Below are 26,922 nucleotides of genomic sequence, written 5' to 3'. Positions count from 1 at the left end.
GACTTTTCCTAAATAGGTGTATATTACATTGTTCTGTTGTCAGAATTCTAAACTCACAAACGGTAAACTACTTAGAGACTATTCACCTGTTTATTTTACCCTGTTTTCTGACTTGATCACCAATAGCGCACGGCACTTAGCATTGGAACCCAAATGGTACCCAGGTGCTGATCACCCCTCACTGAATACATGACATCAATGGATGCCAATCAATACTCACAGATGAATGATAGTCTTGGTTGAATTTGAATGAACTTACAAATGAAATACAAGATTTCCATGACCATTCAACATTTTTATTAATTACTGCTACATTATACAAATGATATAGGCTACTTGACAATTCAACGCATGTATCACTCTTTACCGTTTTTCAATAGGAGTTTCAGCATTCTTGTGTAGGGTAATTGATCAAATGTAAATCTAAAATGCAAATCTAAATAATTATTCACAAAAAAATACCAGGCATTCTTCAGCAATCACCAATTCAACAAACATATTACACCGTTACTGTTTTTATTAGGCGAGAAAAACTAAATCGCATATACACCCATCATCGCTGTATTTTCTCACCTTATTTTACTGAAATGTAATTTCTACAAATGTATTAGGCTAAATAATTATTCAAAAAAATAAATAACAATGATCACCAATTATAAATTCAACAAACTTATTACGTTGTTACTGTTTTTATTAGGAGAGAAAAACATCCTATGATCTCTCTTTGAATTGTGTCTGCTTATTTTAATATAAATGTATTAGGCTAAATAATTATTGACCAGAAGCTGAAGCTTTGGGTTGGTCCTAATGACCTCCCTGTCCTTCCTCACTCCTGTTACCCCTACGATGCTAAGTTGGCACATGGCCATGACTCTCTTGTGGGGTTGTGAATTTTCCCTATATTCCGAAAATATCTGTGCAAAATGTGTGATTTGGATGACAAACAATGTGGGTAAGGGCACACTGATGTCTATGTCGGCCCACCCAAGGCCTGAGGGTCCGTTTGGGCATTTAATGATGGATTTCATTGAGGTGACTCCATGCCAGGATACAAATATTGCCTGGTGATGGTGGATGCATTCTCTAAGTGGGTAGAAGCATTTCCATGCAAACATGCCACAGCCATCGCTGTCGCAAAGAATTTGATGCTGGGAATTATTCCCAGATGGGGACTACCATCAAAAATGACATCAGACAAGGGCTCCCATTTTGTAAATTGTGTGACTGAATGTCACGTTCATTACCTTCATCATCGGTATTGCTCTTTCCACCATTATCTGGCCCATGGAGGCTGGGGGGAACAACGGAGAACCTGGAGGAACCAACAACAGCAGTACAGTCCAACGGCAGGACTTTAATAATAGCTGCTTCAGCGCGAGTCCACGGTGGGCTCAAGACTGGAATCTAGCAAATTACAGGGGGCCGTAGAACTGCTTGATTGGGCAACAGCCCACGGGAAACACTGATGAACCACAAGCTGTCCTTCCACTGACACTGATCTAGACAACAGGCACATGAACGAATTACAATGTATCAAATGTTATGAGCGCTATTAAACCGTAAAACAGAATAAGAACACCAGACAAACATATAATCTTTTACAAACTCTATGAAAGAAAATGTGTGTTTCAAACCGGCGATGTTTGGAGTAGAAGCCAGTCACCGTACACACTGCCCCACACCAGTCATGGGGATGTGTGATGAGTAACAGCAATAGCAAGGTACATGTTAAAAAAGCATTGTATGGTCAATGTTACATTGACGATAGGCATCACCGCATTGGGGTTAAGGTTAAGGTTGGATCTCACAGCACTGGGGTTAAGGTTAGATCTCACAGCACTGGGGTTAAGGTTAGATCTCACAGCACTGGGGTTAAGGTTTGGCCTACGGTTAGGAAACAAAAAAGGTTAGTTTAATGTCTCACAGCTCTGGGGTTCAGTTTAGGGTTTGGGTTAAGGTTAGCTATCACATCACTGGGGTTAAGGTTAGGGTTATGGTTTGGGTTAGGATTACAAAGAAAATCACTTTAAACACTTCAAACTTATGTTGTGACAACACCACTCGCCCAGACTAATTGCAAGTTCCTCAGTGGGTAGCGTTCCTGTGAAAGATACGAAAGGTTGTGTCACGGTCGTGGGAGGAGAAGGACACAGGCGCAGAGTATAGGTATTGAAGATAATCTATCTTTTAATGAAAACAAAACAAAAGGCAGCAACCAGTGACGTGGGTTTAACTGAAAACATGCAAACCAAAATGAACCACACCAACCAGGCCAACAAACTGAACTTAAATAGGGTCCCCAATTGGAGGCAATAACTAACACCTGCCTCCAATTGGGGAAACCAAAAAAAGGATTGTCCTGTCCTGGCTATGCCCCAAGCCCAGCGCAGAGATGTCTAGGGGCACAGCCAGGACGTGACAGTACCCCCCCCCAAAGGCGCGGGCTCCCGACCGCAAGACCGGGACGACCACACCCGGACAGGCGCAGGCTCAGCGCCCGGAGCCGCCGGCACAGGCCGGGGAGGCGGAGCCGCAGGGACAGGCCGGGGAGGCAGAGGGCCAGGAGACGGGAGAGCCGGTGGAGGGACAGGAGCCAGCGGGAGAGCCGGCGGCGGGTCAGCAGCCGGCGGAGGAGCAGGAGCCGGGGGAGCCGGCAGAGGGTCGACAGCTGGCGGGTCAGCAGCCGGCGGAGGAGCAGAAGCCGGGGGAGCCGGCGGAGGGTCGACAGCCGGCGGAGGAGCAGGAGATGGGGGAGCCGGCGGAGGGTCGACAGCCGGCGGAGGAGCAGGAGCCGGGGGAGCCAGCGGAGGGTCAACAGCCGGCGGAGGAGCAGGGGCCGGCGGAGGAGCAGGAGACGGGGGAGCCGGCGGAGGGCCAGCAGCCGACAGAGGAGCAGGAGACAGGGAAACCGGCGGAGGGTCAGGAGCCGGCGGAAGAGCCGGCGGAGGAGTAGGAGCCGGCGGAGGAGCAGGAGACGGGGGAGCCGGCAGAGGAATAGGAGCCGGCGGAGGAGCAGGAGCCGGGGGAGCCGGCGGAGGAGCGGGAGCCGGCGGAGCAGCAGGAGCCGGGGGAGGGTCAGAACCCTGTGAGAGAGCCGGCGGAGGAATAGGAGCCGGCGGCGGGTCAGCAGCCGGCGGAGGAGCAGGAGCCGAGGGAGCCGGCGGAGGGTCGACAGCCGGCGGAGGAGCAGGAGCCGGGGGAGCCGGGGGAGCCGGGGGAGAGTCAACAGCCAGCGGAGGAGCAGGGGCCGGCAGAAGAGCAGGAGCCGGGGGAGCCGGCGGAGGGTCAGAACCCTGTGGGAGAGCCGGCGAAGGAGCCGGAGACGGGGAAGCCGGCGGAGGGACAGGGAGCTGGCTGCGGCTCCCGGGCAGCGCGGGGCGCTGGCTGGGGCTCCCGGGCAGCGCGGGGCGCTGGCTGGGGCTCCCGGGCAGCGCGGGGCGCTGGCTGCGGCTCCTGGGCAGCGCGGGGCGCTGAAAACACCCGGCGTCTAGGGGCTGGCACCGGACAGTGCTGGGGCACCTGGACCACCCCGCACGTGAGTATAGGTGGTAAGGTCTCTTCCTTCCACCCCTCCGGGGATGGTGGCCACGCCTCAGGGACCTCCGCTTGCCCCCACAGCACCCCCCCAAGAAATTCTTGGGGCCAACACCCGGAGGATTGATGTCGTCTCTTCCGTCGACGTCTCCTCCTGGGTCGATGCTGTGTTTGCCCGGGGTGCCGCAGGGGACGGTAGGGGTTCTCCTCCTCCTCTGTATCGCTATCCGGCCAACAGAGGAGTTCCCCTACCGTCCATCTCTGCCGTGTCTCCTTTTGGTCGTTCATTCTGTCACGGTCGTGGGAGGAGAAGGACACAGGCGCAGAGTATAGGCATTGAAGATAATCCATCTTTTAATGAAAACAAAACTCAAACAAAACAAAAGGCAGCAACCAGTGACGTGGGTTTAACTGAAAACATGCAAACCAAAATGAACCACACCAACCAGACCAACAAACTGAACTTAAATAGGGTCCCCAATTTGAGGCAATAACCAACACCTGCCACCATTCATAGGAGGGGGACACAGTGGGCTGTACTGAATGTATATAGACCTCTAAACATGCATAGGAGGGGGACACAGTGGGCTGTACTGAATGTATATAGACCTCTAACCATGCATAGGAGGGGGACACAGTGGGCTGTACTGAATGTATATAGACCTCTAACCATGCATAGGAGGGGGACACAGTGGGCTGTACTGAATGTATATAGACCTCTAAACATGCATAGGAGGGGGACACAGTGGGCTGTACTGAATGTATATAGACCTCTAACCATGCATAGGAGGGGGGGGCAGTGGGCTGTACTGAATGTATATAGACCTCTAAACATGCATAGGAGGGGGACACAGTGGGCTGTACTGAATGTATATAGACCTCTAACCATGCATAGGAGGGGGACACAGTGGGCTGTACTGAATGTATATAGACCTCTAAACATGCATAGGAGGGGGACACAGTGGGCTGTACTGAATGTATATAGACCTCTAAACATGCATAGGAGGGGGACACAGTGGGCTGTACTGAATGTATATAGGCATGAGCTCAACTTTCAACTGAGAGCATTTGAACGGACTCTGCTGAGTGTTGTTAACCGCTCCAGGTTTGCAAGTATTGAATAAAGATTTGCTTGTGAAATGAACCTACAGTCTCTGTGCCTTTCCCATTTGGTGATTTCCACAACATTAGTAATAATGTGGAGTAGTTATAGACCTCTTACTAAAGGGGGCGATAAGAAACCTTGTTCTGTACAGGTGCTGGTCATTTAATTAGAATATCATCAAAAAGTTGATTTATTTCAGTAATTCCATTCAAAAAGTGAAACTTGTATATTATTTTCATTCATTCCACTCAGACTGATATATTTCAAATGTTTATTTATTTTAATAGTGATGACAATAACTGACAACTAATGAAAATCCCAATACAAAAAAAATATTTGTAGTCAGTCTATGGCACTGCTCAGATGTTATGAGAGCCCAGGTTGCGCTGATAGTGGCCTTCACTTCCTCTGCATTGTTGGGTCTGGCGTATCGCATCTTCCTCTTCACAATACCCCATAGATTTTCTATAGGGTTAAGGTCAGGTGAGTTTGCTGGCCAATTAAGAAAAGGGATACCATGGTCCTTAACCTCCAGATTTGTAATTATACTGACACACACTACCTACCATTATAATGTAACACATAGTACATATTACTTACCATTCACACTAGTCTATTTTGTTTGCATTTGGTATTAGCTTCATTCTATGGTGGCATCTTCTGCACCTCATTTCGGCCTGGAGCAGATGTTTTTTTTTGCAGCCACTTGACTAACTTCAGGGTCCTTTTTTTGTTGGGTTTTCCACCAACGAGAGAAAGTATTTTTTTCTCTAATAGCATCTCCACTGTTCACTATTTATTATTAATATAACTATAGTTATATAATTTTTTTTATTAAAAACTTTTCGATCTCTTACCTAGCTGATCTTTCTCGGCACTATACCGTTCAAATTAATTACATCACTTCCAGACAAACTCCCGCTCTTACAAGTGTTGTCTATGTTCCAAAAAAGTGCGGTCTACTACGCGAACGCTCTCGTTTTGTCCTTGTGCCGGCATCTGCGTACGTATCAACGAGTTGCACACACGAACCTACGGAACAAACTTGAGCATGTAGGACAATAAGTTTAATCACAATCGCCCGCAGACAAGGCAGAAAAAGGCGAGGTTTGGAGGAATTGGCCGAAAATGCAGGTAATTCTGACAGTAGCATCAACTTGCCTGCAGCTTAAGTTTGCGAGGCTTTCCAGTTTGTCGTAAAATTCTGTTAAAAATGTTTGTGATCAAAGTTGTCTTAGCATCAATTGCGATATACATATATATTACAATTGTATGAAATCCCATTCTGTCAAGATAATGTTCCATTAACTACCACGGATATATATGCTATATACATATACGAGGACTCCAGTGGCAACCTGTGAAGCTCTGGTGAACTCCATTACACAAGCTGTACACTCACTAATTTACATTGTGGCAAAGTGTCATTTCTTCAGTGTTGAAAAGATATAATCAAATGTTTACAAAAATGTGAGGGGTGTACTCACTTTTGTGAGATACTACCCACACAGCAAAAGGACTCCGCGGTGGAACCGCTGCGGAGGTATTGCGGCTTTCGGAACGGACTTGCTAAGCGGAACTGTATCGGTGTCTGAGCTCAGTGACGGATCCGCAACGAATTCGGATCGCGGACCCGCCGCGGCGGGTCCGCGCTGCATCTGTTCCGCATTCGCGATTAAAACCTTGCCTCCGCGACGGGTCCATTTGGGACCCGCTAATTGATAGACATCCGCCGCGGACCCGTAATGGCCTCATAAAATTCCTGGCTCATCTGGCCCGGGTCCGTTTTGGACCTGTTTTTCTCATTTTCAAAATCCCTAGGACTGTTCTTGCTGTAGGATAAAAATAGGATAAACTAAACCATGGGATTTCTATCACTAGGCCTAGTCTAGGTTACTCCAGCAATATAGACCTAATCTTAAATCTGCATTGCCTTGTATTTTTAACCTAACAATATTGTCAATAGGCCTAACAGAAAAGGTTCAAGTCAAGACATCAATTCACTGTACAAAAGTAATCACTACTTAATGGAAATATAAAATTGTCATTTACATTTATGGAAAGTTATAAGTTCTTTCTATTCCGTTTTTGTTAAGTAGCCCACGTTGGCTAAGCTACTTTAAATTTATTTTGTGGTCAAAACCTAATTTAGTGCTTTATAGGCCCAGGTCGGTGCAGACATAAAATATTTTATCCATTAGGCTAAAACTTCAATGAAATGCACAGCTAAAATATCAGAAAATGAATAACTGGTGAACGACAAGAAGTTCAATAAAAATATTGTTTATTGCTTATTTCTCTTATTACTCCGTTTGTGTGGCTTGAGGCGGGACACGTCTCCTCGTTGCCCGATCCGCTGCCAGGTTGAACCACCTGATTGCGTGCTTGGTGACCTCTGCGTCCGTGGCTGACCGTGTCACTGTGTTTTTCCTCACAGCACCTGTAATCAAACAGACAGATATGATTATGGTATGTGGCATCCAAAGCCAAGTATGCTTACACAATACAATATGAGATAGGTATTAAGGAGATTAAATAAAAAAAGAAACATGACTATAAATTATTATAAAGTTATAAACAGGGTTGCGGTGGTTAAAATAAGAGGTGGGTAAACTATGAATTTGTGATCAGGGTAAGGTTTGCCGCACCTTTCGCTATCGGATGTTTAAAAAAAGACATCCAAAATGTTCAAACAATATCAGTGGTATTAAATGGTTATTTGATCAGAGCACAATTGTATGTGGATAAATCCGTATTTTAAGTTTGGTAGGGTCCTACATAGATTCTATTTGGAGGTAAACTCTTAACAGATGGATAAACTCTATTTCTGACATTTGAGCGGTGGGTAAACTCCATTTACTTGCGTTTAGTCTCTACTACAGCCCTGGTTAACATTACATTACGTCAGTTAGCAGATGCTTTTATCCAAAGCAACTTAACATTCAAGCTATATGTTGCAGCAGAGACCTTAGTGTTAGATTAACCATTCCAAAAGCAACACTAAATTAAAATACAACTCACATGGTCATTTACAAACCACACAACTGCATTCCATCAGTGTTTATTATTATTATGGAGAGCCAAGACAAATGTACGCGAGCGAAGCTATCACAACCACCAGGCAGCCAATACATTTGCGTGCATTTACTTCGATAACATGACAATCCACTATGATTCCAACCCCCAAACTTCGACCGTAGTTGCGCTCTTACGCACAAATACAGGTATGCCACTGTCTTGCCCAAGACTGTGCCGGAAGTTAGCATCTCCACTTTCTAGAAGCGCACCCATGGTCAACCCAGTTTACAGCGCCAGCGACAAACTGAAGGAATCAAAAGGAGGGAGTCTCACAGCAGAGGGGATCCCACAGCAATTTCAAAGATTTACTACATGTCAGAAAGGTAGGCTTTTTATTATTATCATTATTGCACTGCCCTTTTAGTTAACAGGAATATTTTTAGTAGCCCATTTCCCCTACTAAATAAATGACCGTGTCAGGTTTTCACAGACGCACTAACTATTGCATTGAACAGTCAATCAGGCATAGGCCTTCCTGATTGAAAATTTGCATATGCAAAGTAGCCATCAGCTGCTCGCGGAGTCATTTCAAGTTAAAAAAAACAAACGTAAAAAAGTCTATGGTATAGTAGCCAGTTTAACAAAGGCTACATGGTCATATTGACAGATGGTTACGATTTTTAAGGCTGCCCCAACATTTACAAACGTATTTAATATGACTTTGAATTATATACTTACTGAAAAGCAAGATCTTCGTTGCCATCCTACTGAAGGACTTTTTGTTATTAACACCCTTCCAGTTTATCTGATGAGATACCTCATCTGTGAAGAGCCTGGCCAGGATGTTCCAGGTCACTCTCTTCACATCCTGACCTCCAATGCTGGCCAAAGAAGAAATCTAAAAGGCAAAGACATCTTGTTTTAAATAGACAGCTTAAGTTGCATTTAAAGGTGCATTTAAAATGTTTTAGTTCCCGTTGAAAGCGTCCAGAAATGTAGAAAGACAGAAAACTTCTTTGCTAAAAATCCTGTTCTCTTGGATTATTGTCTCAACATGCACTTGGCTCACACCCTCATGAACCTGTGCCACCTTTACACACAATGTCAAACGAGGGAGATTGTCACTCACTGACAGAATCTAACCACTGGGAAAAGGCGGATCAGGACAGGCCTGTTCAGGGCTGTTCAATAGAATATTTGCAATAATCATGGACAATCAATAAACCTAAAGGCCAGATTCATATTAAGTAAGAAAACTCACCACGCTCTGTCGAGCTGGGCCATTTGACGGTTCCTTTAAAAACATTTCAAATGCCTCCACTGCCTCCAATTGTTCCAGGGGAAACTGGATATTGTCCGGCATCCCAACATCTGGCCCCGGGGTGCTGTTCAGCCTGCTGCTGAGGTAGTTCACCTTTGCCACAAGCTGGTCTTGTTGTTGTTTAATGGTCTCCAGTAGGCTAAGGATGTGGACCTCAGTCGCTGTTGACACACATGAAATATAGCTAAAATGTAGTGGATAAAATATATCACGTTTCAGTGTTTCTCCTCATTACTCATTATACTAACCTTAGTTATTGACAATAGTTAATGACAAAAGTTATGAAAATATGTGATGGTTGTGGGATGTTTTTCCAAAATCTGTGGCACAGAATGCCCCTATGGATTTGTCAGTTAGGGCTCACCAGAGCAGGGAATGGTATCGGTCATTCCTCCCCCTCACCATGTTGGTCTGTAGGCCAGGCTTGAAGAGGGCTCCTCTGTTCGCCTCATGTTGAGGGCCGGTGCGGGAGGTGGAGGGAGTTGAGGAGGGACTGCCGTTCCTGGCCCATAGTGAGTTGGGTGGTGTGAGAGAGTGGGAATTATTTTTAATTAAATGGTAGTCATCTGTTAACCATGACTTATAATACACTTTGGGGCCTTCCAATTCACTAATATTTCAGAAATCAGTCCCTACCTTGAGTAACTCTCCTCATGTTAAATACAGGTGCAGGGAGTTGAGGTGGTGAAGGGTGTTGCGGTCTGGCCCCATGGTCAGGTGCTAAGGGAGAGAAATTGCTATTAAATGGTTGTGATCTGTTAACCAATGGTATGCTGCGAGCTACAGGGCCAAACAATGGCAAACACAAAATCTCTGGTCATGGGGAACGTGAATTTGTATGTTTCAACATTTTGGTATGAACTACCTATTTCAACCCCATGAATGGATTGCCAGTGAAAAACAATTAATCTAGACGGGGCCCCTTTACCTAGACAGTTTCCTCCAGGTTGAGGAGTAGTGACTCTGCTGCCTGGCACTCTGTGAGATGGTGGAGCTGGAGGAATGGATACAAGGAGAGGGGAATATCTTTAGCACTAACAAGGTAAACCATATCTATATTATTAATATTATGATTTTGTTATTTTGATGTTAAGAGATTATTCCTTACTCTGCCAGTGTAATTGGTTTGGGCTTGAGGCTCCAACTGATACACCAGCCGAGTTGGAAGGTCGTGGCGACCTCAGAGAAGCTAAGTCACAATTTTCTGGCTCTTCTTCACTCTCATCAGTCCCCAAAACGATGGCTGTTAAGTAACCATATCATTTTGGTTATTGCAATCCCAAAATTGCCAAATAGTATTTTTGAATGCTACAGGAAATAACCTTCCTATTACTGTAGAAACATAACAAAAACAAGACCGAACCCACTTACATTGGCTTCCTGACTCGTTTCTCTGGCAGCTATCCCTCCTGCTCTGCCTCAGACTGTAGCTCAGAGGCGTTGCAGCCGGTCTGATATTGATTCATTAGCCTGATGGCGTCTTTGTAGTTGTCTAAAATGAAATATGTCAAAATAAACATGAGTTTCAAATTAGCTGTAGAGCTGCACAGAATATTATTATTGATGATGATAATTGTTAGTATCATTATTATTATTATTATTATCTTTATTTAACCAGGTTGGTCTCGTTGAGAACACAATATCTCTTACAAGAGAGACCTGGCCAAGAATAGCATCAACAGATATAAATTGAACATTTTAAACAATGCAAGGCAAAGACAATTTCATGTGCATTTTCTGAAAATAGAAAGAATACGTTATTCCAAGCATAAGGAGAAGCAACCATGAAATTATTTTTAAACAATAATTTTATGAATTGGCATACCACAAGTTCTGACGACCTTTACGTCATATCTTGGCCAGTTTGGCTCATGCTCCTCCTCGTTAGCAGCTGCCCGTTTCACACGTTCAGTGCTCTTAAAGCTGGGCCAGTACACCATCCCGTCATCATACCAGTCAACTGGCACAAAAGCAATGTCCTCGCTTGCCTGAAATTCAATTAGATGAAAAGGCATCCTTAATGTAGAAAGAAAGAAAAAGGGTATTTATTCATCATCAAAAAAGGAATAACATGGACTAAAGCATGCACAAGTATAGGCCTACAATGTATACAAATAAGCAAGTAAGATGGGCTGAAAGTTAACCTGAATGGTGCCCCAAAGTGGGAAGTAGTATAAGGAAGGAAAAAGTACAGGTCATAATGGTCAAGTAGAACTTCAGCTCAACCGTAGAGTACTATTGCATTTTTTTTGGCAGAATGTGTTGGGGTGTTGTTTCATAATCTCACAAAAATCATTGAATAATGCAAATAATATAGTGGACTATGTACGGTCAATGGTTTTGAGAATGGTGGGACATGTCAATGCATGTTAAATTCAGCATAAAATATCATTTCCCCATGGCATTTTGAGGGACAATATTTCATCTCGTATTTTGAAAACATGAATTAATGGGTGTTGTGTATACATGGAAAAATACCAACTTTTGTGAAATACTTACAGCAAATTTTCATCCAGAGTAATGTACACATCAAAATCTGCCTCCAATTCCATGTCATCTTCAGTAACAACTTGCACCTCTGGCATTGCATGTGCAGCTAAAGAGGGTGGGGCAGTGTCCTCAAAGAACTCAGTCATCTGCCCCTATTCCAGTTTTTTGATTTGATGATGCCTTTTTTGAACGTCTACACGTGTCCTTCGTCTTAAGGTTGATAAGGAGACAGGCACAGTCTTTCTATTCATTTTTGTTCTAAAAAAGAGACATTTCAGAAAGACACGTTTAACAGGTGTGTAAAAGTTATCATGTCTAATGTTGTATTTAAATAAAAACATTGTTGAATAGTGGTGTTGTCTGTTTCATTGCTACAAACTAGACTGTTTATTAGACCCCAGATGAAACAAGAAGCTAACGTTAGCTAACGCTGCGGTGACTGTCCCTCTGCCTCTGACTCCCCCGCTGCATGGAGTATTCCTCCGTATTAGCTAGCTAGCTAATGTTACTGTTTTGAAACCATTTTCTAGGTTAGTGGGGGAGCCTACCGCTCAAAACCAACATGAAAAACGTAGCTAGCTAGTTAGTAATGTTCACTCATTACTAGCCGCTCATTTTAAACGTTGTGTAAAATGAGCGGTGATGTTAAATCTCCATATGTACTGTGTATTTGCTGAATGGTTTCAAAGTAATGGTCGGTAGCAACCATTAGCAGAAAAGCCCGTACTTCTTGACGTTCAAACAGGCGCCAATACCCATTAGTTGTCTGAACCGACTTAAACAGTGATTAAAATGCCGAAGCTTGATTTTCATTATAAAGAGGATGACAGATAGACACTACACATGAGACCAAACTTGACAAAATGCAAACTTAATGCACAGCTAGCTAGAAACTAAACATGCTAAAATTGTACCTGCTAGCTATCATAGCAGACAAGTGCTTCACTGACTGTAATAATTGACCCCACTTCATTGACTGAAATACCAGTGCCAATTTATCAGCTATAGGTTTGCATCGCAAACGTGAACTCAAACATATAGCTATATATAGGCATTATCAATACTTGCGAAAGCTACATGCTGCTAACATAGCATAAGCTACATATGGATAGCAGCGACACATTAAAACAGACCAAACCAGTCTTTATCACACTACCATAACATATTCTGCCAAAATGACTATCCCATTTTAAATCAAATGGGCTACAATGTCATCATAATCTCTCAGCTAACAATAGCATGTTGCACAAAAGTCCTAATATCAAACAACGTCATTACAATCATTATACATGATGAGCAAAAAAACACAAAGGCCTATGTTTGCTGTGAATGTCGCAATAAATCAATACACTTACTCAGATAGTTCAGCGCAACCGTGTCCCAAGAAAGAAAATCTCCACTGATATGACTCTTGTCTCGGCGTAGCAAGAGCACACCAAGAGGTTGTAGTTCAACCTTTACAGTAAAGGCGCGTCCACTTCTGCGGATCCGACACGGGTCCAGTGTAGGACAGTAGAATTCACCGCGCTGCCCGGAGGCGGAGCGGATCCTCTGGGCGGTGCCAAAACGAATGTGACAGTCACGCGGGTTTCGCGACTTGGATGCGGATCCGCGTAGGAGTCTACTGCTGTGTGGGTCTTCCCCTCCTCCATGATGACATCACAGAGCTGGTGGATGTTAGAGACCTTGCATTAAACTGCTGTATGGTATTGGCCACCGTGCTGCAGCTCAGTTTCAGGGTCTTGGCAATCTTCTTATAACCTAGGCCATCTTTATGTAGAGCAACAATTAGGTTTTTGCATTGAGGTGCCATGTGGAACTTCCAGTGACCCGGGAGTGTGAGGGCGATAACACCAAATTGAACACACCTGCTCCTCATTCACACCTGAGACCTTGTAACACTAATGAGTCACATGACCCCAGGGAGGGAAAATGGTTAATTGGGCCCAATTTGGACATTTTCACTTAGGGGTGTACTCACTTTTGTTGCCAGCGGTTTAGACATTAATGGCTTTATGTTGAGTTATTTTGAGGGGACAACAAATTTACACTGTTATACAAGCTGTACACTCACTAATTTACATGGTAGCAAAGTGTCATTTCTTTAGTTTTGTCACATGAAAAGATATAATCAAATATTTGCAAAAATGTAAGGGGTGTACTCACTTTTGTGAGATACTGTATATGTAAATAAGCTTCTTACTTTGCATTGTGGCAACGTCATGACGATTACCCTCTCAGTGGAACATCAAGGGTTTAAAAAACAGCCTGGTTGAGGTCACAACATGTGACTATATAAAATATATATGCAGGTACACAGGCTGCAGCAGCACCCACCTTCCATGCAGTATTGGCTAAATCAAAAGCTGAAGTGGAATTGTGGAAGCTGAAGGCACACAACCTGCAGGAGAAAGTGCAAGACCTTACAGATGAGAGAGATTTTCTGAGAGCTCAGCTGGCAGGCAGTGAGTTTTTTATTCATTAAATATTGTACAAAATTAATAACCAATTTTATAATGAATGAAACCAGTTGTCAAAATGTTGATGTAGCGTTCAAAATGTGTAAGTGAGTTTGGTGTCTCTTTTAGCAAAGAACACGGAGAGTTCGTTTTTGACTGACTGAAAGAAAGAATCAACCGTCAAGGAGTCAGAGTCATCATCTGAATCAGACTCGTCAGATTCCTCCGAATCCTCCAATTCTGATTCTTCCTCTGAAGACAGAAAGAAGAAAAAAGAAGTATTCCAAGAAGGGGAGGAAAGAAAAGAAGAGAAAGAAGAAATCTAGGAAGTGAAAAGATGCTGGGTCAAGCCGACAAAGGGGTATATCTCAAGTTAAAAAAAAGTTATATGCAAGCCATACACATTTTAAAACGTACACTTTTTTAATAACTCTCTCTCTTGTTTCAGTTGGCAGCCCTGCAGAGGTTGTGGCAAGATACAAAAATTTTCTGAACATTTTTTGTAAGGGTAAAAGCATGTCAGGTGCATTTAAAAAGTATGGCGTGGACCGAAACACCATTGTTCTTACTGCACCAATTGCAGAGTTGGCCATTGCGGCACCTAACAAGTACAGTGCCCTCCTGGAAGCTCATGGCAAAGACAAACTTGCAGTGTTTGCGAATAGGTGCAAGAAAGCTGTAGATGAGGATGCCGAAATTTCGGCTGCTGTCAAGAACATGAAGACAGAAAGGAAGCTGTTACCTAACAAAACAAACAATTAGCTTTAGAAGCTGAGTTCATTTGAAATTTTTGTTTAAGCAGTTGATAAATATAGGGCACACTTATTTGTTTTCATCTATTATTTTTACCAGGACCATTATTTATTTCAAATTCAATGCTCATGCCCTATTTTCTTGTTTGTTGATGTTGTTCTGTTGTAATAAAAGAAAAATCAGAAATCTGTGTGTCTGATAAGTACTGCACTAATACTTAATTATCGATTTATAACCATTTGCAAGTTCTATTAAGCAATTAATGAACAAATAAATAGTCGTGACTTTACAATAAGGATTACAAATGTACTTAACTAATACTTAATTATCAGTACTTAATAGTTTATACCCATTTGCAAGCTTTATTAAGCAATTAATATACGAATGAATAGTCATGACTTTACAATAAGGATTACAAATGTACTTAACTAATACTTAATTATCAGTACTTCATAGTTTATAACCATTTGCAAATTCTATTAAGCAATTAATAAACAAATACATAGTTGTGACTTTACAATAAGGATTACAAATGTACTTAACTAATACTTAATTATCAGTACTTAATAGTTTATACCCATTTGCAAGCTTTATTCAGCAATTAATACACAAATGAATAGTCATGACTTTACAATAAGGATAACACATTACCTTAACTAATTATTAATTATCAGTATGTAACAGTTCATAATCATCTAAAAGCATTAATAAACTAGAAGATAACTAAGAAATAGATGAGTTAAGCATTACAGACACATTTTAAATACAATACATTTCTACTTTACAGTCATTAGCATGAATAAATGAGATCTGCATTTTTGCACAAAATACTATAAAAAGCATCAGACATTTGGGTAATATTACTTTGAAATGCATTTTTTGTGAGAACATTCAAGCATGTTTAAAGTATATATATATATATATAATAGATTCTTGAAACAGCAGAATTATACATGTGATAACTAAGCAATACATTAGGAGTGTAACACATGAGTTCTTGAACTTCATGACATATCATGAAGAAATAATACACAGGATTGACAACAAAGCCTGGCTTCTGTGACTGGACAGTATTCAGCAACAAATGACAGTAGTTGGGGGAAAGGTGTTGTTTGTTAAAGGAATTAGGGTTATTCTATATGTTGCCTTCTAAGAAATGACTTCATTTGAACTGATTATGTTCAATAATAAACATTTAATTGTTTTCGCTATGATGAAGGACACCAAATCATAAATCTGTAGTTGCATTATGTCATCATGAAATCTTTTAAATGTATGTATGAATTCATGTTTGCTATTGGGCCATTCAACTGTTAGCTAGATATATTCATGTTTATTAACACATGCACACCAATGATAAATTGCATCAATTAAGATTTGGATTGCAATATATTGATTTATTGATAGATATTTTTTAACATGTCTTATTAGTTACCTATTCATTTGGTAACATGTTTATTGACACAACCACACACAGTTCATTATTTGTAGATGCCTTAATTAACTATTAGTTTACACTATGTTTTCATGTATTAGTTAATGTTTGTTGATATGTGTTCCAACAGTTAACTAATACTTAGTTAATATGTTTATTAACACATGCACACATAATCAAGGCTTTATAGATGCATTAATACGTCATGAATCCATGTCAATTAATGCATTTAATAATCATTATTACTGTATCCTTATTGTAAAGTGTTACTGTGAACTCTGTTCAAAGGTTGTATATTGAACACTTCTAAAGGAGCAAAATTAAAGTTCTTCCACCTTTGGCCCTTCATGATTTGAATAGACTAGAAATGTTTACCTCCGTTTGAAGGCTAGAAGCATTATCCTGTTAAAGGGGCCATATGAAAAATGTCCACTTTACTATTAGCATAAATAAAAGAACATGACCAGATGCCTTCTGCAGTTAATGTTTTAGTTATTGTTTTAAATATGTTATAGAAAATAATTTGAAGTGCCTGAGATATTCCTCATTTATTCTTTTTCACTTGTCGTCTCCTCATACTCACTTTATAAAAACTCCCAGTATTATCCCCCCACACTAAACCATCCTGGACTAGTTAAAACTATCCCCCCACACTAAACCACCCTGGACTAGTTAATACTATCCCCCCACACTAAACCACCCTGGACTAGTCAATACTATCCCCCCACATTAAACCATCCTGGACTAGTTAATACTATCCCCCCACACTAAACCACCCTGGACTAGTTAATACTATCCCCCCACACTAAACCATCCTGGACTAGTTAATACTATCCCCCCACACTAAACCACCCTGGACTAGTTAATACTATCCCCCCACACTAAACCACCCTGGACTAGTCAATACTATCCCCCCACATTAAACCATCCTGGACTAGTTAATACTATCCCCCACACTAAACCATCCTGGACTAGTTAATACTATCCCCCACACTAAACCACCCTGGACTAGTTAATACTACCCCCCACACTAAACCATCCTGGACTAGTTAATACTATCCCCCCACATTAAACCATCCTGGACTAGTTAATACTATCCCCCACACTAAACCATCCTGGACTAGTTAATACTATCCCCCACACTAAACCACCCTGGACTAGTTAATACTATCCCCCACACTAAACCATCCTGGACTAGTTAATACTATCCCCCCACACTAAACCAACCTGGACTAGTTAAAACTATCCCCCCACACTAAACCATCCTGGACTAGTTAATACTATCCCCCCACACTAAGTATTAATAATCTTCCAGTCTTGTTTGGTAAGTTAAGGGGAATTTTTTTTTTTTTAAATTCAGTCTTGTTAACATTAGAGGCAGTATTCTACACTGTGCACCTTTAACAAGTGTCCTGTCTGCCAGGATGAAACATCAGGTCATGATTTCCATGTGGTCTTTTGTTTTTCACACCATTGCTATTGATAGGTATTTCTTTTTTTGTCCTTCCTGATATAAAGGGGACACCCACCTCAGCTAGCAACTGACTTTCTCCCACATGACATGGACAGCCATGTTCCGGCATTGAAATGCACACACACATACATATACTCACTCACACTGTTTGTACATTTGTTCAAGTTCTATTTTGATATTAACAGTTGAAATTAGCAGTTTTCTACTGAGTTACACATTGGTGACTTTATTGTGTTATGTGGTCAAATAAACCCAATGTCATCATATGAGGACATTATTGTTTTTTCAAAAGGTACTTCCAGTGCAAAGACAGTGGTTACACATTATACTTATCAGGTCCTACTAATCCCAAATAGCTAAGAGAAATAAAAAATGTATACATTATCAAAGCTCAGGTCTTAGGAGGTCAATATTGAATTCACCAATAACACTGATGTGGAGGGAAACACTGAGTTGTGATGACTGGGATACTATATTATCATTACTGTCTTTGTACCACTTATATCTCCAGTCACTGTCAGACTCCACTGATCAGGTTAATACAACACACAGAAGTAACTCATCATTTACAGTGATACTGACAGGTTGACTGATGGAGGTAGATTTGGGTCTGGAGTCTCTCTCTCCCTGACACCAGTAGAGACCCTGGTCAGACTCAGCAGCTCTACTGATGGTGAGAGTGTCTCCTGTTACTGTGTGTCTGTCAGACTGGGATACTACAGTATCTTTACTGTCTTTGTACCACTTATATCTCCAGTCACTGTAGGACCCAACTGAACAGGTCAGAGTGACTGTCTCTCCAGGATACACTGGGTTTGGCTTTACCAACAGTGTAGCTTTAGGCAGAGCTGTAAAAACAGAGACACATAACCTAATGGCATGGTTATTAATTACATCTTTAAAAATGAAACATATAATAATGAACATGTAATAACTGATAGAGTATAATAGTGAACTTACCAGTCACACTGATGGAGAGGTCATTACTGGGTTGTGACCTCTGGGGTCGTTCTGTCCTCATCCCATCACATCTGTACAGACCAGTCTGACCTGTCTTTATGATGGGGATGATGTATCTGACGGTTTTATTTGTCTGAGTGGGAAGTGGTTGGTTGTTTTGGTACCATCGGTATGTCCAGTCTGTGTAGACTGATATGTCACACTGCAGAGTAACAATCTCTCCAGAGTAGAGGAGACCATGAGGAGAGACACTCACTGAGGCTGTTGGTAGATCTGTAGAAACAACAATTATCAGAGCAACTACAACAGTTGGACATTTATTTCTCATCCATTCTACACTTAGTAAAGAAAGGGAGAGGGGGGTGGGATAAACCAAAGAGGTATTTGAGAATGACTTTGTTATCTGGTGAGCATCTAAAAACATACCTTTCTTAGAACACTAAAAATAGTTTCACTGCTACCATATACAGCTCCGGAAAAAAATAAGACACCCCTGCACCTTTTTCTTTCCTTTCCAAAGAAGTCGAAAAGGACGGTTCCGGGTGAGGTACTTAAGTGTTAAAATTAAGGGAACACTGCAAATTGAAAGATTCTGTCCCTCACTCAAAACTTTCCTTTTCAACTTTTTTGGTCAGGATAGAAAAAGGTGCAGTGGTCTCCTAATTGTTTCCGGAGCTGTATTTGTTAACTTTGTTCATTTTGTTTTATGTATATTTGTATGGTCTTTTTTCCAGCACTAACTTTAAATAATTAATTGATTAGAATGCATTCAATACTAAACGGTGTGGTTATTTCACCTAGCTCTTTTAAAATGTATGCATTTACTGTAAGTCACTCTGAATAAAAGCATCTGCTAAATGATTAAAATGTTAATTAGTCTAAATAGCAACACCATTTAATCAAATAGTTATCTCTGTCTAAGGTATTTCAACAATTAACTGCATTATTGTGTTTGTCTCCAGCACTACTAACATCACTACTAACATTAAATCGCCAGCACAACCAATATTGCTGCTAAGCTGCAGCTGCTGTACAGTGTTATATATATATATATGATTGCATTATTCTCCTAATATATTTATAGCTCTGTGTGAATGTTCTTAATTTTGACTATAGTTGTAGTGTTATGCCACCATTCATTAGCTTATTGCACTGATGTATCTGATATTCAATAACTATTGATTGCTGCTAGGTCATACTTATGTGTATTACTGCCATTCTAGCCCTTGTTTATTTTTTATTGTATTATGTTTATTTTGTACTTTCACATTCAAATACTGTAATTTGTTACTGGACACGTTTTCTTGCACTATTTGATTTTGTAACATTTCTATTTGAATTAATTTGCACATGCTTATTTTGTATGCATGCTGTATAATGCATGTTTTTTTTGTATGCATCTTGCACTATTTGAAATAAATTGTTTAGATTTTATTCAGTTCATTGTCATCTGTGATATGACCAAAATTATTATAAAGGATTATTATAAATAAAAACGCTTTGTAGAAACGCTAGTGGGCAAATAGCTAATGGGCCGCCAGTGGGCCACTGGCGTGTTACTTGCAGGGTAGGAGTGATAATCCTGTCAATGTTCCTAGATAATAGAAGAGCACCACTCCAGCTAGGATGGAGTCCGCCGCTCCTCAGCAGATCAGGCCTGGGCCTATTTCTGGGAGAGTCCCAAAAAGAAAACCAGTTATCTACAAACTCTACCTCCTGCGACGGGTAGAACTCTGTTTTCAGCCAGCGATTGAGTTGTGCAAGTCTGCTGTAGAGCTCGTCACCACCCCTAGCTGGGAGGGGGCCAGAGACAATTACTCGATGCCGACACATCTTTCTTGCTAATTTACACGCTGATGCTATGTTCTGCTTCGTAACCTCTGACTGTTTCATCCTAACATCGTTGGTGCCAACGTGGATAACAATATCTCTGTACTCTCTATACTTGCCAGTTTTAGACTTTGCTAGCACCAGCCATAGATTTGCGGCTACGTCGGTGTCTCTGCCCCCCAGTAAACAGTGTACGATCGCCGGCTGATTCTTTAGTCTAATACTGCAGGTAATGGAATCGCCGATGACTAAAGTTTTTAGTTTTTCAAGGCCACCGGTAGAACATGTCTGCCGATCATTCCCCTCCAAAGACGGCTCGGGCCTTGACTCTGACTCCAGTGGGGAAAACCTGTTGAAAGTCTCAGTTGGATTTAGCAACGATTCAGGTTTAACTGGTCGAAGGCATTTCTTCCCAGAGACCAAGAGAAAGTTCTTGCCCAGCTGAAGGAGGTGTGCTGGGGGGCTAACAACACTAGTGTTTCTTCCTGGTGGCACTGACACAGTTTTTTTCAATTTCTACACTAACTAGAGGCCGAGCCTCTAACACTGCTATCTTTACCTGAAAACGATAGTTCTCCGTGTTGTAACAACAATTACAGTGATAAGGCATTTTAATGATACTTAGCCTCGGGTGTTCAGGGTTGAGTAGCTCTGTTAATTATGTCCAAAAAGAGTCCCGGTGTAATAAAGTTGGGTAAGAGGTCAACAGATAAAAGTGGAATTTGGACTAATTAGTTTATATAGAGTAAATTCGAAAATGTTTGGCAGGTAGCCAGGTAGGTTACAGCAGGCAGCGTACAGCACGTCAACAATCCCACCTATCAATATGTCCTACAATGATTACAATCGCAGTAATTTAATATTACCGATAGTCATTAAAATGTGATACCTTAGAATACCTTCAGTTAAGTAATTTTATTAAATGTGTTAGACTCACCAGTAACCTGTATGTGGACTGGTTCACTGTACTGGGTGTAGTAGACAGGGTCTCCTCTCCCAGCTCTACACCTGTACTGTCCTCCATCAGAGACACTGACCTGGCTGAGTGTGTAGGAGGATCCAGAGGTTGTAGCCACTGGTTCAGAGTCTTGTCTGTGTCTGTACCAGTAAAACATCCATCCAGAAGACTCTACAGTACAGGTCAGTGTCACACTGTCTCCTGTCAATACATCCTTTTGGTCTGAACTCATTGTAGCCTTTGGCTTATTACCTGTTGGAATTGGTTTGAGTTAAAAGATCATGTTAACAAACACACACTAATACTTACACATCTTTGCTACCAACCAACAACAAGTTAGTGGTAGAGTTTTAATAGTGAACTCACTAGTGACATTGATGCGTACCTGTACCATTGATGGGCAGATCAGTAGAAACAGTTATATAAAGACAAACATCTGATAAAAAAGTTTCTTAGCAATGATGTTCTCAAGGAAATATAATACGATAACTAAAGATTGATGGATTGACCCAGTCTACATGATTTACTCTGTTTGACAGCAAAGAGACTCATAGAACAAAAAACTGACCTAGAACAGTGAGAGTAATGTCTTCTTTGTTGTGAAGATGTGGGTCTAGACACTCTGTGTCCTTCACACCAGTACTGGCCCTGGTCGGACACCGAAGTTATACTGATGGTGTAAGGGTTACTGGAACTAGACTGGGATACTACTTTATCAATACTCTCTTTGTACCACTTATATCTGCAGTCACTGTAGGACTCAACTGAACAGGTCAGAGTGACTGTGGTTTAAATGTATTCTTATGGTCTTTCTTTCCAGCACTGACTTTTGAACATAAATAATGAATTGATTACAATGCATTTACTAGTAAATCGTGTTGTTGTTTCACCTAGCTCTTTTAAAATGTATTTATTTACTATAAGTCACTCGGATTAATAGAATCTGTTTCATGAATAACATTTTAAATGAAACTATAAACCAACTGCATTTCGCCAAATAGTTTTCTCTGTCTAAGGTTGGATTTAAACCATTAACTGCATTATTGTGTTTGTAGTCTTTTTCTCAAAGAAGTGAACTCTGTTCAAAGGTGATATAGCGAATGCTATATCTTAGGCCTTTGATGATAACTATCCTGTTAAAGGAGCCATACAGCCCCGGAAGAAATTAAGAGACCATTGCACCTTATCTTTCCTTTCCAATACTGTTGAAATGGAGTGAGGAACAGAAGCGTTTGCAGTGGTCTATTATTTTTAACCCTTCTGTTCCTCACTCAAAACATTCCTTTTCGGCTGTTTTGGGAAGGAAAGAAAAAGGTGCAGCGGTCTCTTAATTTTTTCCGGAGCTGTATGTAATATTTTAACTTCACTATTAGCATTAATACAAGGGAAAATGACCAGATGACATCTGCAGTTAGTGTTTTTAGGTATTGTTTCAAATATTTTTTACAAAATAGTTTGGAGTGCCTGAGATATTCCCCATTTATTCTTTCTCTCTTGTAGTCTTCTCTTACTCACTTTACACACAGTACTATCCCCCCACACTAAACCATCCTGGACTAGTTAATACTATCCCCCCACACTAAACCACCCTGGACTAGTTAATACTATCCCCCCACACTAAACCATCCTGGACTAGTTAATACTATCCCCCCACACTAAACCACCCTGGACTAGTTAATACTATCCCCCCACACTAAACCATCCTGGACTAGTTAATACTATCCCCCCTCACTAAACCACCCTGGACTAGTTAATATTATCCCCCCACACTACACCATCCTGGACTAGTTAATACTATCCCCCCACACTAAACCATCCTGGACTAGTTAATACTATCCCCCCACACTAAACCACCCTGGACTAGTTAATACTATCCCCCCACACTAAACCATCCTGGACTAGTTAATACTATCCCCCCACACTAAAATACCCTGGACTAGTTAATACTATCCCCCACACTAAACCATCCTGAACTAGTTAATACTATCCCCCCACACTAAACCATCCTGGTCTAGTTAATACTTTTCTGGTCTTGTTTGGTAAGTGAGAGGGGAAAAGAAAACAAGTCGAGTCAGGTCATGTTGTTGTTAAATTCAGACTTGTTAACATTAGAGGCAGGATTCTACACTGTACACCTTTAACAAGTATCCTGTGTGATTCAGGTTGAAACATCAGGTCATGACTTCCATGTGGTCTTTTGTTTTTCACACCATTGCTATTGATAGGTATTTCTTTTTTTGTACTTCCTGATGTAAAGGGGACTCCCACCTCAGCTAGCAACTGACTTTCTCCCACACGTCATGGACAGCTATTAAAGAACTCAGTTATACTTTATTGTCTTGATAATACTTCATCCACATTTCAAAACTCTCACGCTTGAATCTAAAGTACTTACTTTGCTCTATACATCAGTTGGAGTCCAATAAGATCCAATATGAGATCCTAAACCTAAGATGAAGGTACATCCTAGTAGTGTGTCTTGATTTAATTTCAGTGTTTTGTTCTCAGGTTTAATGAATTATGACTGACATGAGATATCTGGCCCTGACCAGGACAATGATGAAACTCTATTATAAGTACTAAATATTTAGGGGGTCAGGTTGTGTTAAGATGCAGCTGTAACCCATTACTTGGAGAGTCCTGATAGCCCACCTGTTGTTGTTGTGACTCTCAGGTGTGTAAATAACAATATGTTAGGCTGTTTACTTAGGGCTTATTGACATTATGAGGGAAAGAATAAAACATTAGATTGAGTTATCTTATTTTTAATAATAATTACAATAATGTTTGAATTTACACTATCCGTACACATTAATATTCACACAGACCATAGACTCAATATTAATAGTGTCCATCTGTCTGACAAAAACACACAGAAGTAACTCACCATTCACAGTGATACTGACAGGTTGACTGATGGAGGTAGATTTGGGTCTGGAGTCTCTCTCTCCCTGACACCAGTAGAGACCCTGGTCAGACTCAGCAGCTCTACTGATGGTGAGGGTGTCACCTATTACAGTGTGTCTGTCAGACTGGGATAATAACTTCCTTTATGCCATTTATATCTACAGTCAGTTTCAGACTCCACTGAACAGGTTAATACAACTGTCTCTTCATGGTATTTTGGAGTGTTTAGATTAACATTTAATGTAGCTTTGGACAGGGCTGCAAAAACAGAAATTTTTCTTTAACTAGAAAAAGCATTTTAAAATGGATCCCCATGACATGTGATTATGAATCTGGAGACGGTAAGATGAAAGAGAAATGATATGACTTACCAGTCACGGTCAGATGGACTTTATTACTAAACATAGAAGATTCATTACGTCTGTTTATACCCCAACATCTGTAAACACCACTGACAGACAAATCAGCAGCATTGATCTGGTGTTTATTCTCCGTACTCGTTAAGAAGTTTTCCCCAAAGCCTTCTTTAATATGCTTGTACCATGTGTATGTCCAGTCAGTGACGTCTCCCTCCTGTATGTTACATATCATAGTGACAGTTTCTCCCATGAATATCTGGGTCCAGTTGGGCTGGAGGGTCAGAACAGCAGCAGGCATCCCTACACAGACACAGTGGATAGAATAATGTACAATCCTGTTTCCAAAAACGTTGGGATGTTGTGTAAAATGTAAAGAACAACATAATGCCATGATGTGCAAAACATGTAAACCCTGTATTCAACAGAAAATTTTACAAAAACAACATATCAAACATTGGAACTGGGAAATTATATTTTATCTGGAAAAGAATATGCCTACTATGAATTTCAAGCCAGCAGCACATTTAAAAAAACTGGGACAGGGGCAACATAAGACTGGAGAAGTTGTGTAATTCAAAAAAAACTTAGAACATGTCATAACTAATTAGGTTATTTGGGAAACATGTCAGTAACAAGATTTGGTTCAAAAAGAGCATCTGTCAGTAAGGATGGGGAGGGGTTCCCCACTCTGTAAAACACTATGTAGGCAAATTGTGCAACCATTTAAGAATAACATTTCTCATTGTAAAATTGCAGACAGTTTGGGGATTGTATCATCTACGGTATAAAATATCATTAAAAGATTCAGATAATCCGGAGAAATCTTGTCTCATGTGACACTTTATGAAATGAAAAATACGACAAAGCAGACATCGAACTGTTGAACAGCTGCAATCCTGTCAAGTTATAGAAACAATGTTTTTACAGATCATACAAACAAAACTAAATCACCTATGTCACACAAGGAAAAGCTGTCAGAGACCAAGAGGATAAAAAGAGGATGGAGTGAATTAATGAATATCTACCATTACCTTCAGAGTGACCACAATAGATGAGGTTATTCAACACTACAAGGAAGATAAATTGCATCATTACAGTACATTAGTAATGTAATTAATGTAAACTGTGCTGCAGTAATAGAGTACTAATATTAACCTTAGTGAACTTTGTGTTCATAACAAACATTCAAACACAAATCCAAAGTCAGTACTCACATAGTAGAACACAGGGCCAGGTGTGATCCATTCTGTCTTGGTGACGAGTAACTCTCTCTGAACAACAGTCCTCTTTACAAACCACTTTACTTCCTATATGATGAGAGTCTGGTTTGATCACACCTCTTCAGCGTCACTCAGACAAATAGAGAAAGAATCTAGAGACAACACAGTGAAAAATCATATATTGACAATTGATGTTTTTCTGACCAACTTCTCCTTATGATTGACTCCATGATCTCAGACTGGTTCCTTCATCATTTTAAGAAGATGGAATGATGTCATCAGAATTGGGTTCAGGGAGCTCCTTTATCTAGCTGGCATAGGTGCACACATATGTAAAACATGTGTGCTATCATTTCACTGCATAATGTGTGAAATATCAATATGAACGTTTGCTTTTGAATGATATCTACAATATTTAATGTCATTTGTTCATGTCAGTGAATTTACAATGAGGGAGCTGTTATGGATGGAGGCCCATCAGTGATTGTTGAAATCTCATTTAAAGAAAAACATATTTCCACATTCTGATAAACAAATTCCTAATAATCATAAATTGTCCTAAACGTCCTATCTTTATAGCCAACGTTTTCTTAGTAGCTAAGAGAGCAACAACAAACAAAAAAACATTCTGAGAGACTACATCATCTACAGTAATACTTACTAATATTTTGGTTCACATTGTTGTTTCATGCTTTGACATTGTATGTTACCCAGGGGCTTGAAGGGATGATTTTGACATGCAAATATTCATGGTCACATATGAGCATTAAGTCTGAGAACTACAGTAGTGTCAATTATCAATGATCATTTCCAACTGGAGAACAACGGACGGAGGTTTGTTTAATCCCACTTTTAAATGCACTTAATTCCATTCATAAAACCTAATATAGGATTGTTTCCCCTGAAATTAGATCAGAACTTAAGAGTGGGGTAACGTCAGGGCCTTCTATGCATTCAAAGAAGGCATAAGGATTTGATACAAATATATATTTTAATTTATATTAGTCTTTAATTATTTAATCAATTATAATCCATTCTAAGGTTTCTGGTAAAATGTGTTCAGTAGGTAAGAGAAGGGTTAATGAAACAGGAAGAACAG

The 26,922-nt window shown here is 40.7% G+C and overlaps 1 protein-coding gene and 2 long non-coding RNA genes across 3 annotated transcripts in view; 1 reads left to right on the top strand and 2 right to left on the bottom strand.

Moving 5' to 3' along the window:
* The window catches only part of LOC105010062 (serine/threonine-protein kinase Nek4-like), a 717,288-nt gene that overhangs the window by 582,067 nt on the left and 108,299 nt on the right, over positions 1-26,922 (bottom strand). The gene's annotated exons all lie outside the window — the stretch shown is intronic.
* LOC117593943 lies at positions 7,401-8,884 on the top strand. Its single transcript, XR_004575413.1, has 3 exons — positions 7,401-7,508; positions 8,649-8,652; positions 8,813-8,884. It is a non-coding gene; the product is annotated as an uncharacterized LOC117593943 (long non-coding RNA).
* LOC117593938 lies at positions 9,965-10,909 on the bottom strand. Its single transcript, XR_004575400.1, has 3 exons — positions 10,804-10,909; positions 10,350-10,470; positions 9,965-10,221 (listed from the first exon to the last, which is right to left on the bottom strand). It is a non-coding gene; the product is annotated as an uncharacterized LOC117593938 (long non-coding RNA).

The sequence above is a fragment of the Esox lucius genome, chromosome 24 (genome assembly GCF_011004845.1).
Source record: "Esox lucius isolate fEsoLuc1 chromosome 24, fEsoLuc1.pri, whole genome shotgun sequence".
Classification (NCBI taxonomy): domain Eukaryota; kingdom Metazoa; phylum Chordata; class Actinopteri; order Esociformes; family Esocidae; genus Esox; species Esox lucius.
The sequence above is the reverse complement of the archived record's forward strand: the minus strand, read 5'-3'. Positions and strand labels throughout refer to the sequence as shown.